Source organism: Falco biarmicus, chromosome 2 (genome assembly GCF_023638135.1).
Source record: "Falco biarmicus isolate bFalBia1 chromosome 2, bFalBia1.pri, whole genome shotgun sequence".
Taxonomy (NCBI): Eukaryota; Metazoa; Chordata; class Aves; order Falconiformes; family Falconidae; genus Falco; species Falco biarmicus.
Window position 1 is genome coordinate 121,793,537 of NC_079289.1, and position 12,511 is coordinate 121,806,047.

At 37.5% G+C, this 12,511-nt stretch overlaps 1 protein-coding gene across 1 annotated transcript in view; it reads left to right on the plus strand.

Annotated features, from left to right (window-relative positions):
- Window positions 1-12,511, plus strand: part of CMSS1 (cms1 ribosomal small subunit homolog) — a 236,720-nt gene that overhangs the window by 3,525 nt on the left and 220,684 nt on the right. The gene's annotated exons all lie outside the window — the stretch shown is intronic.

Sequence of the window (12,511 nt, forward strand, 5' to 3'; positions counted from 1 at the left end):
AAGTTGAAGAACATGTATTGGTATGCTTCTGTGAATGTGAACTTTATTTGGATCTGAGCATACATGACATGGAGCCTCAGAACTTTACAGTTACCTGCAGATTTAGTGAATAAAATTTGAAGGCTTTTATTTTTGATATGGAAGAGTCATTCTTTAATTTCTGTGTTTTGACACAACTGTGCCTTGTAAGATACAAGCTGAAATAATTTTTCAGTAGACTGATCTTTTTAAACTTCTTTTTTTAAATACTCCTGGAGAATTTCTTGTGGAGCTGTTGTGAGAGACATAGGTTTCTGTTGTGGATTTGTAAAAATAGTCACGCAGCAGTGCTAATGTGTTGTACTGTCTCAGTGGTTAAGTTAAACTTTTAGCTGTGAAATAAAAGGGGAAAAAATCGGGTAACTGAATGTATCAAACTCCTTGCTTCAACAAAAGGATCGCAATTCTGGCTATGGCACTGTGATCACCACCAGCTTTTGCTTTATTTAGGAATTAGGATTTGGCAGTTCTTAAAGAAAGACCTATGTGAAAGGAGTTTTTCCACACATTATCAGTTGAGCCGTTTAGACTGTTGGAATGCACTCTGTTAGGGGAAGAAGAATGAGGGAAACGTTAATATCAGGGAAATAAATTAATGTTTATATTCTACAACAGTAACTCTTATTAGTTGGTATTACAGGATTCCTGGGGTGTGTGTGGTGTGCACATTTCTTGCAATAATGGTATCTTGTTAGTTTAAACTTTCTAAAGTGGAACAGTGAGAAATTTTGGGGGTTTTTTTAGAGCAATGATTGCTATTTCACAGAAAAGTGAAAGCAACAAACCTGGAGTCTCTTCTAATGTTCTGATATTTTTGGTTTGTTTGGGGTTTTTTTTTGGTATGCCTTGGTTGAAAGGAAACTTTGAGTGACTTGTAAATCTTTTAAAGAAGGTATGTGTCAAGAAAAGCAAAAAATTCTTTCATGGGTGAACTAGAAGTACTTGTGCAAAGAGTTAGTTTGGTTAAAAAAAAGTTATGAACACGGTTATCTGTTTTACTTGAATGTCGAGCAGTTGAAGGGCAAAATTGTGGAGGAATGCAAGAACAAAATTGCACTTCTATGTAAGTTAAAACTTACTGTTAAGCTTCATGCAAATTTTGATCAGTTCCAGAATACTGATTAAGTGAACTGAAATCTAAACATTGTAGTACAAATAAAATGGTGAAAGTTCATTCAGCTAATACAAACAATATCCATCTCACTTCTTGCATCTATTTTCCTAAGATAACATCTCCACAAATGCGATAGAGGATAATCACACTACTTAACTCATTGAGACGCGAGTTGTTTATCTTCAGATCATGTTTTTAAAGTGATGCTTGGCACAAGGAGCTCTGCATGTCTAAGTTCTATGCATTATAAAATTTCTCCATACCTCTCTTCATTCTGTTTTTACTTACTACTTCATACAAACGTCTTAATCTTCATATGTATTTCTCCATACTTCTCTTCATTCTGTTTTTACTATTGAACATAAGGTATCCTGAAGCACCTCTTGACTAGCTCAACTTTGAAAACAAAACAGCACCTTCTTCAAGCTCTCTTCATTTGACTGACCATATGTTTTTATAAATCTACTAAGACAACATTAGTATAGTTATTTGTGTAACATGTCAAAACTGAATTTATAGTAAGAGCTTATTTGTGTCTCATGTACTTCTCTACTGTGAGGGCCAAATTCTGAAATTTCACCAGAGAAATGGGAACACCGCTTTATCCCTGCAGACATGCAGTTACCTTTGGCTCCTAAGAATCTGACTGTCTCTTGCTGTCCTGTGATTGGTGACCATTGAGGGTGCTGACCATGTGGATGGTTTAGACTTCTCCCCAATGGAAACAATTGCTGTTTAGATTCAGATTGCTCAATCCATTTTAATGGCATAGATCACAGAAAATTACTTACTTTCTCTCTCCGCTTTGAAGGCAGGTTTTGGACACAGTTCTTACAATGCATAGCTTTCCAGAACTGCTGTCTTGGAGTGGTTTGTTGAGATGCCCACCAGGAATTTTGACAGGTACTTTGGTTGTGCTTGTAGGCTTTAGTTTGGGAATCCGAGTTGGAATTGAACGATGGAACGCATCAGTAATCTTGAAATAAATGAGAAAATAAGTTATGCATTAGAGAGGAAAGATGCACTGTGTGTTTAGCTCGTCAGTGTCTTTTCCACTTTGTAAAACTAAACACATTGCTCTTAGAACTGTTGGTCTGAACTTCCTTTCTCTCCTTGGTAATGAGAGTGTAGATTTGTATTTATCTTACCTATTTGATTCATGAATATTGAAAAATCTGAACGGATCAAAATCCAGAGTATGAAGAGAGGCTTCCTGTCAGCCCTCTGATTAGGGCAGCAGCCCTAGGGGCTGAGCGAGCGATGCAGTGCAAATGAACTGTGTGACTTCTCTGGGTGAATAATCAGAGAACTTCCGCATGCAGAAGAAAGTCAATTTAGTCCTGAGTAGCAGGCAGTACTTAGATCATACTTTACTGTGAGGGATCATTCTTTGAAAGTGACCACAGTGTATACAAAATTAATGTATTTGTAAGAGGGAAGTCTCCTTCTGGAATCCATCATAGTCATATTTAATTTCAAAGAAGTAACTAGAAAAAAATAAAGTTAAAGTGATCACTGAAAATGAGTGAAGACTGTAAAGGCAAGGAGACTGTTTGAAATGTACCATATCTGAAACAAGGGTTAAACGTACACTACCCATCAGAAAGGCTTTTTACATCACAAGCCTTGTTATATCCCTTTTGTAGTTGAGCAACAGAGTAAAAGTTAATTGAGCTTTTTTTTTAAAAGCCATAAAATGGAAATGGTGTTCAGATGAGGACAATAGTTTGAGAACAGGGATAGAAAGAATAGTAATGATCTCACAGAACAATGGGACATTTCTTTCAAGAGTTCTGAAGGAGATTATTGTAAAAATTGCTGCATCCTTATTGGTGATGTGTGATCTGCCAGTGCAATTGCTAGTGGTGCTAGAGGGATATGATGCTACTTTTTAAGGTAAAGCTTCAGAGAAGATTCTTAAGTATAATGGCTGAACTGATCAAACTGTAGAAATTACAATAAGAAATAGCATGTTTGCTCACACGGTTACTAGTTTTGCACTGGGAAAACATTGACACTTCTTCTTGAGGATACTGTTCAATAGTCAGATAAGGTTACATAAGTATATGGTATCAGATTGTTTAGTAATGAACTAGGCAGTGTCAGTGTCCCAGGCACTGGAACTGTGAAATTGTCAATAGTGTTGAACTGTTTGAATGGTCTGTGACCTGGACCTAACCCTGGAATGATCCTGGAGCATAGCTTGGGAGTTAGCCCAGAGGAAGGTTTGTTTTGAGCATGTAGTTTGTATCTGTCAAGGCTGTTTTGGAGGCTTGGGAAGTTTCTTGTAGTTTGGGTTGACTTGTGTCTGAGGGACAGAGGCAGGTGCCTTTTAACTTACTATTATAGATGTGACCATGCTATATTATGATTAAAAAAAAAAGTCATAGTGGTCTCTAACAAAAGAATTTTGGAAGATTAAAGTTTTGTGGAAAAAGAAGAATTGTCATGGTTCAAAAGTGGCAAGTGGAGGAAGCAGAGCATGTAGCCAGTTTTTGTAATATAGTGGAGATATCATCTGAGCCTCACAGACACCTGTGATATTCAACATAGTCATAAACTGTATGGGAAGAGAGTACTGAAATAATTACCTTTGCATATGGTACACAAGGAAGGGTAATACAGAAGCAAGAGCTGGCAGTAATTCATAGTGTTGAGTAACAAGGTGATAAAAACATGTCAGTTCTGTGTTAACAAGTGAAAAAAATATATGTAGGGAAAACTAGTTCACCTACAGTAGTAAATATGACATCTGTTGCCACTGCGATACAGATCCTGGAGTCACTGTAAGGGGTCCTCATTGTTCAGCAGCTGGCAATTTTCAAACAGGTAATAGGTGGATTAGGAATTACTATGAAAAGAGTAGAAGAAAACAGACCCCATTATTTTTTAATAAGAGTGTAAATCCAAACCATGCCTACATAGTCAGTATTTTGCAGAGTTTTGTCTAAACAGCTCAGGAAAGGGTATTGCAAAATGCAGAAAAACGTGGCAAAGACAATCAGTTATGGAATGGCTTCTGCAGAAAGATTAAACAACATACAAAAAACCTTTTTCAGATTGGAAAATAGATTGTGGAGAAGAAAAAACCCAACAGACGAAATCTAGCATTATGGTGAATAGGGGAATTCTCTCTAATAACATGCTTGAGAGGGCATAAAGGTTGGGTAAAGGATAAGTAAAAAGTATTTTCCCTTGCCAGTGAGCTATGAAACTCACTGGGACAGCAGTTTTTGAGGTGATGATATAAATTGGTTTGGAGAGAGTTTAGACTGATTCATAGTATCCATCAAGGACTGCTGAACAAAAAGACATGATGTAGATTTCAGCTGTGGACAGCAGATAGCCCTAAGTTGTAGACTGCTAGAGATTGGGTTTATTACTCTCCTTGCTGGGTACTTAGTGTTTTTTTAATAAACATTTTCTGCTGGTCACTACCAAAGATGCGATACATAGATCCTGGGTCTCAATGTGTATAACTCATTTTGTGATTTTATTTTCAAAATCAGAAAGCTTCAATTTGTACCTTTTTTTTTTTTAATATTTTGAGAAATGAAAGACTTTGGCTTTGGAAGTTGAGGAAAAAGGAGATGCATTTTTCTTTGCCCTGTGTTTCTTAAAGATTTTATCTCTAGGTGGCAGCAAAGTTTTTCTTTTGTACTGCGTCACAGTTTTTCCGCTAAAACAAAAAAATTAACATGTTTTTTCATGGTAGTCTTGAATTGTAGCACTCATATTGTTAGTATGCAAGGGGAAAAAACTGCCCAAACAAAAAAACCCAAAACCCAAACCACCGCCACCAACCCACAAGCCAAAAAGCATTTTGATTCAATTAGCAAAGGCACTGTGTTAAGAAAGAGAGGGTTGGTGGTGGAGGGGGTAATTGTGTTAACGCTATATGGGTACTGAGTTGAAACAGGTTGCCTTCTGACTGTGTGGTGTGGCCTGGTAGACGAGGCACAATATTAAGAACAAAAAGTTTGGGTGGGCTGTTCCTAGCAGTGCTACTGGCTGGTGTCAATGTGGAGATGATATAAAATTTGCCTCAGTTTCCTAACTATAAAAAGAATTGGATAATCATTTGGTGAGCATATTGAGATGAATAGGTAAAAATATCTATGTAAAGTCTTGCATGCCAAAGTGTGATTGCATCTCTAAGAAAAAGTGGTGGTGGTGGTGGTTTGGTTTTGTTGGTGTGTTGGGGTTTTTTTGAGAAGTGTTCCAGTTCAGGGATTCCATAGGGTACAAAGTGGTTGGAGGATTCTGTCTGTGGTTAACTAAACAGCAGAATGAGTGCTTTAAGAAGGTATTTGTAGGCTCAGATTTCTACAGGTTTTGTGGGTCTTAGGTTCTATTTAGGTTCTAAAGTCTTATTAAATCAGTGGGAAGTTCAGTGTGAAAATACCCCGGTGCTTTGGCCTATAGTTTGTGCCACTGTCCAGCTCATTAAAATCGCTGTTTACAATATGGCCTTCTGAGCCATCAGATTTCATTTCAAGTCATCAAAAAATTCTTCCTTGAAATTATGTTCTGTTTTGCAGTTCTGAATGACAGTATTGAATACGTCTAAATTATTACCACTTAGTGCTGAGAGTTGCATTATCACTGATGACTTTGTCAAGGTTTGGTCTGATTACAGTGTTTGTATTGCACCCTCTTGTGTGTATGTTTGCTTATAGCCACGGTAACTGAATTGGTGCAACTCCTGGCATAGGCTCAAACTTGAGGATAAAAGCTGTATTATAGGGTTTTTTTCCTATGCAAATAAACTATACCAAGTTTCTGTTAAGTGAGGGAGCAGCTGTGCTTGTTTCATCTGGAGAAAACAAAACTGAGGCAAGTCATGATAACTGTCTTCTAATATGTGGGAGTCTGCTGCAGAAAAAGCAGTTTTTGAAGTCCAGTGGAGGGGTAGGATTACTGGATTACAGTGTCCAAAAAGGAGATTTAGCTTAGAAATTACCAAGATTCTTAATGGCAAGGATATTTCGGCTGTGTTATATAGATTCCTGAGGTAACTGAAATTGTCATGGCAGAAGTTTTTTAGAACAGGAGGAACCAGGCTTTTGTTTGGAAGGATTTTAAGTCAATTTCTAGTAAGGGGAAACAGGCTGGGAAACGTCCCTTCTAAGCTCTGTTTTCTGCAGTTTCTACTCTTCTGCTGATATTTGGCCTGTTACAGGACTCTTGATGTCAATAATATGACCTATTTGGCAGAAAAATCTATATTAATGCTAGAAATAATTTCTATGTATGTGTCACAATTTGCAGTCATGTAGCCAAGTGTGTCACTGTGGTCTTACTTCCTGAACACCAAGTTTAAGTTTGCTTTCTGGTGGTGGGGAAAAAAAGTATGGTTGGACAGAGCTGGAGGCAGAAGTTGTATTCCTAACTACTAAAAATATGTGCCTTTGCTTTTCTTGGGACATGTCTTCCCAAGCTGGGAAGTGTGATCATCTTTTAAACACAAGGTAGTTCTAAAGCTCATTTTTTTGTATCTATTATATCATAATAGATAAGTGACAAGACGTACCGATAAGTAAGGCTAGGTTGTGGGTCAGCTCCCCTAGGGCAAGGATTTAGCTGGGACTGGTTGATCAGCACTGCCATGCAGCTGGCTGTTCTCTGACATGAACAGTTGCTTGCTGTTAGTTCTCTTCGCTTGGCCCCTTGAAACAAGGAGGGATGGATCTCTGGCACCTTGTTAGGGCACCTAGTATGGTCCCTAGGAACAGCAGTATCATGGCCTTTAAGGAATATAAACACTCTGCAATGTTAGTTCTGTCCAGGGGAGGGTAGTGCCGGCACGTAAATGCTTCTGTTGGCGCTTAACAGAATACATTATTTTACAAATCTGTGTGAGATCATCAATTCACTTGGTTCAAAGCTGCGCTGCCATTTGTTGAATAAGGTTCTTGGTAGCAGATATTAGTCTGCACAGCTTGTGGGCAGGTAGGGATATATGTGTTAGGATATTTCCAAGTATGCGGTTTTTAAAGATATTTGGAGCTGTGCTCATACCTACACACACCTTTTAACGTGAAAACATCTCAAGTGTCTGTTCAAAAGCTTTGAATATGTTTCCCATATTAGCTTATATGTATGTTGAGGAAGTATACAGGGGTAACCAGGTTGGGCCCAAATTTGTTCTGCATGGAGAAGGAAAAAGAACCCTCGCTTTTACCACCATGGCTTTTTTTCTGTCTGGGAGCAGGCTGTTTTCCTCTGTGAAGGCCACATTTAAAGGTGTGTTAATCAGTCCTGGGTTTTTTCTTACTATGGAGATACATATCTATATATCAAAATTACATTTAAGAAAAAATCCTCTACCTTTTGTCCATCCAAGACTGGTGTTTCTGTGGGATAAAGCATGACCTATCATGGCTTGAGACAATCAAGGGTAAGAAGTTCTAGATTCTAATCACAGCTGAAGCTGCCTTGCTGTGATTTTGCACAAAGAGGAATAATTTGTTCTTACTACTGCAGAAGGATGTGAATAGGACTGGTGAATATTTGTTGTATATTTGGAGTGTTAGGTGATGTATTTGCTTGCTAGATTGTATCTGTTCAGACAACAATGCTAGCATGTAAGGTGAGGGCTTTGACAGTGATTCCAGTATAAAGTGCTCATCTTTTTTGCCTGACCCATCAGTTATGCTAATATAGCTTTTTTGTAGAGCTGTACTGTGAAGAAATGGATCCTGGGTTTTTTCTGTGGTGGTGGGTTTTTTTTGTTGTTTTTGTTGGTGTTTTTTTTGTTTGTTTTGTTTTGCGCTTTTAAAAAATATTTTTAAATAAAGATATGTGGAATATGGGGGGGGTGGGTTGGTTGGTTGGTTTGTGTGTTTTGTTTGGGTTTTGTTTGTTTTGGGTTTGGTGTTTCTTGGGTGTTTTTTTTTTAATCCAGGTTAGTTTCTTGACCTGGTTCACAGTGCTGCCTTCCTGGACAGTGATGACAGCATAACTGAAAGGGCAGTGTTGTGTGATGAGGGATGTGGTAGGGGTAAGAAAGGGAAGGAGCTTCTTTTACCCATCCCTTTATGAAGACTCTGTGATGTCAGGCCACTGCTTGACCGATGGAGAGTCATTGATTAAAACCAATTTAAATTAACTTAAATTTAAAAAACAAATGGAATTCCTTTTGTGTTCAAAATATGTTGCTACATTTTGGGGCCACTGACTGCAGATTTGTGAAAACACTTCATGCTTCATAAATTTTTAAGGTTTGTCTTTTTTTTGAGCAATTTCCCACTTACAGTACTTGGTGTTAATTTTAAAATGTCTTTATACACCCATTCGTGCTGTACTTGAACCATAAGGTCTTTTTCTGTTTCTTGGTAACATAATGTTTTGGTTGTCTTTGCTTTAGCCTGGAGATGAGGCAGTTGTCAGTTTTTGTTTTGCCTGTCTCAATATCTGTTTCCTAGGGACAAAGTCATCCCGCAGATGGTTACTCCATTTCCATCACCTAACCCTGCAGCATCCATTCAGTCTAAATCAGAAAGCAGTGCTGTACAGCTCTGTTTCTGATTATTTTTTCCCCACTGTGGGGAGCATGCCTTCTTAAGTCTTGCATACATACTTACATACAGATCTTTTTTCTTATTACAGCCTTGCATTCTGTCCCCAGACACCATATTATCTACTGTGCTTTGGATCAGGAAGAATAGCTGGCTGCTCCTGTAATTTTTTGTCAATTCTATATCTTAATTAGCTACTTGAGGGAGGTTTTTACATAACCTGAAATACTACCTCTTAGTTCATGGATGGGCACTTTGCTCTCAGAATACCATTATTGCTTCTTATTCTCTTTTTTTTTTCTTTTCCTCCTTTTCCCTCCCACCCCTCATCCATCCTCCCTGTAAGGACAAAAATTAAATATTTCAGAAGAAATAATTTGTAATCACATAAAAAGAGTTACTTAAAAATGCTGAGCACTGAACTGTTTGTATTGCCCTTGCTTGTGTTCCTTTGCTCACTCACCAAAATAAAACTGAAAAGGTGAAGGAAAGTAGGCTGGTGACTTCTGCTATTTTTTATCAGTTGATTCTCCCTTTATTTTCCCGGGGACTTAACATCCAGGGGAAAGGGTAGATTTTTAGACTTCAGAGGAGATGCTTGCTAAGGGTTTTGGAAAAGAGAAGCGTTAATATTATGGTCTGCTGAAAACTGCTTTCATGGTTTCTTTCACAGTTTATTCCCTCTGATATATGCACTTACTTTGTGACTGTATCTCCCTTTAACATTTAATTGAATCATTGCATACCTGTCAAGATTTTAGGCTTTTGGGTAAATGCTGAAAACAAAAGTCTCAGCCTCCAAACTGACAGCTATACTTACCATTTATGGAATGCTTGAAATTTCTAGAAAAGCTGCCTTACTTGGTTGAATTGAAATATGATTATGCTTGATGGGTTTTGTTCACTGTTTAAATCAATTTGCAGGCAACTCGTTTAATTTTCTCCTTGCTCTACTGTTTTCTCTTTGTCTGCCAAGGAAGTAGGTGAATACTCCCACTCAGCGAAATGGAAATAATCTGAAATGCAGAGTGATGATCTGAACAACTTGATGTTTATTTGTAAATTGGTAATTTGAGTCCTTAAGCTATGCTTCCTATTTGTTATTTTATGATAAAATTACAGCTAACTTACTTAACTGTTTGAACAGAACTAAGTTGCAGTGCTCAACAAATACATCCAGGTGTTTATTTTCTCTGCTGCGTGCTTTGAAATAGATCTTGGGAATCTGAACAGGGCAAACCTGTTTTATTCTGCAAATCTTATTTTCAGGCAAAATAATTATTTGATTTTTCATCCGTTGAAATGAATGACCAAAAATCCACTGTGCAGTCAGTTAAGATCTATGCATAGATTATTTCATTAGCAGGGGAATGTAAGCCTCCTTTAATCAAGGTGTGTTTTTTAGGAAACCTAGCAAGTTCGTTTACATGCAGTGGTGGTGCTTCTTAGGTAGGAGTTAATGGTCATGAGTAGCTCCTTCCTTTGTCTTTTGCTAATTGGGCAGTTACTGGTAAACCATCATGAGTGTAAGGATAAAGACAGGAACAGAAGTATTGTCCTGTTTAATTATTAAACGTATAAGTGGTGTGAACTCTCACATAGGTTTTGTGTTCAAAACTTCACTTTAAACTCTGAGTGTTCTTCTTCATAATAGCTTGGTAATTGTCCAAAGGACTAAGTGTCCTTATTGCTATGTCCTGATTTGTGCTTTTCTTTTATAAAATGTTTTAATAGATAGCCAGGTGGTTAATGAGCAACATGTTTCTGTGTATTTTGGAACACAGGTATGAAATACAGTGGGTTTTTCCTACGAAGTTTTTAAGTCTAACTGAAGAAAATATTAGTGCTTCTGGAGGACAACTGTTAATAGTTTAATTGCTTGGACAATCTGGTGTCTGTCAGTACACTGGCAAGTGCATACTTCAGACGGAGTTACTCAGTACCATGCTTGTAATGTGTCCCTGCAGAGATCTTGGGTAGGTATCAGCAGGATATGCAGTAACTCAAATCCTAGAAGTGCAGAGAACGTATTTTGAATGGACTGCTTTTTGATGTTGAATGAGCCCTGCAGTTAAGAATGTGTAACCTGAATGCAGTTAAGTAACTTGTTTGTATAATTAACATACTCTAAAGTTGTTATAATCTTGACTTGCCTGAGTGTTGGCTGCTCTCTTAATCAGTAAGTTTTGATGAAGCTGGTGTGAGCCAGTTTGCTTTGCAGGATAGGACTGTAATTCTTCTGACTCAGACCTTAACTTTTGCAGTCATTGAAGATAAACTGAGACAAAATAAGTAAGAAGGAGCTCTTACAAAGCCCGGTAACTTCAGGAGTTGCTGTATCAGGTTTTTTTTTTAAGCTAGGCTTGTGTAGGTCCACGTTTTTTCTTTTTAAAATTTGCCACTGCTCAACTGTAATACATTTGTTATTTCCATTTCTATCTCATATCTTATAATTTAATATCTTTTTTTCCCATTGTTAATTTTACTGAGAAAAAGTGTGTATGGGTGGTGGGCTTTGCTTTTCAATAGAATCTGTTTCTTCTAAAATCAGTTACTACCTACAGTTGTAACCATTTAGATTCCTGTCCATCAAAAGGACTTAAAATTATAAAAGTTCCCTTGTTTTGTGAAAGCATGTGCCGAAGTCCTTTGCTGAATCAGTTGCTCAGCTATAGCACAGAAATTATATTTTCTTCTCTAGATAATGTAAGCTGAATAAAGATAAGTGTTTAGTGAATAGGGACTTTCTGATTTCTTGCAAACTTCCTTGTTGATAAGGAGGGTGAATTATATAAAAAATAATCCACACACACAGACACCCCCCTGCCCCCCCCCCGAAAAAAGCGGGGGGAAAAAAAAAGCTTAAGACACATAGGCATTTAACTTTTTGGAATTCGGAACAACAGTTCCGATCTACATTTGCAGTTTAGTTTTTGAGAAAAAGAGACATTTGAAAGTGCAGTCCAGGCCTTTTGGGCTGATTCACGTTCAGCGTGAAGTTGGTCCGTTACTAGCATTATTCTCTGAGAGGTTAGGATTGACTACTTGGTACATGTAAAGGACAGAATTGCTTACATTTCTGTCCTTTTCTTAGGCACTGATACTGTATTCATTGAAATAGCTTAACCTGTTTGTCTACTCTGTATGGTACTCCTATGTATCCTAGTGCTAGAGGCTACATGTTTGGAGAGTTGGTCTAGTACTATGCTCTTAATGCTTCTGTCAGGCTTTCTCTGCCTGTTATGTGAAAACATGAAGGTATGCCACAGTTTGCTAGCCTTGTTTCTTCTTCAGTGTACCTGTGTGATGTATATTATATGTTGAACTGATGGCTAGGAGCTTAGATGAAATTTCAATATTGTGTGAATTCATTCTGAGTTATTCTTTAGGAATGTTAAGTGTTGCTGTTTATTGTTTGACAGTGTGCCTAAATGAAAGCAGTTTTTCTGTTGTATTGGGAAAAAATGGTTTCTTTGGGGAGAGTAATTTTGTGGTACAAGCTTCTGAACTCACTTAACAAGGAAGGTTTACAGAAGGGGTGTAAAAAGATTTTTAACCAAACAGTGTAAAAAAGATGGTAAGGAAAAGTGGAGATTGTGCTCTGGAACATATCATGTAAGCATCATAAACTTATAATAAGATACGCTACATAATATTTTGAGTGTTTGTGTGTGTCGTACTGGTAATTATCTGAAATGAAAGGGCTAGGAGGAGTTGGGAAATAGCAGGGAAGATAATGAATCAAGTCTTATCTGAAGTTAGCAGGCAATATTATGGCTTAATTCAAATTCTACCGTACATGCAAAAAAATACAAAATACACACAGCAAACAACTATT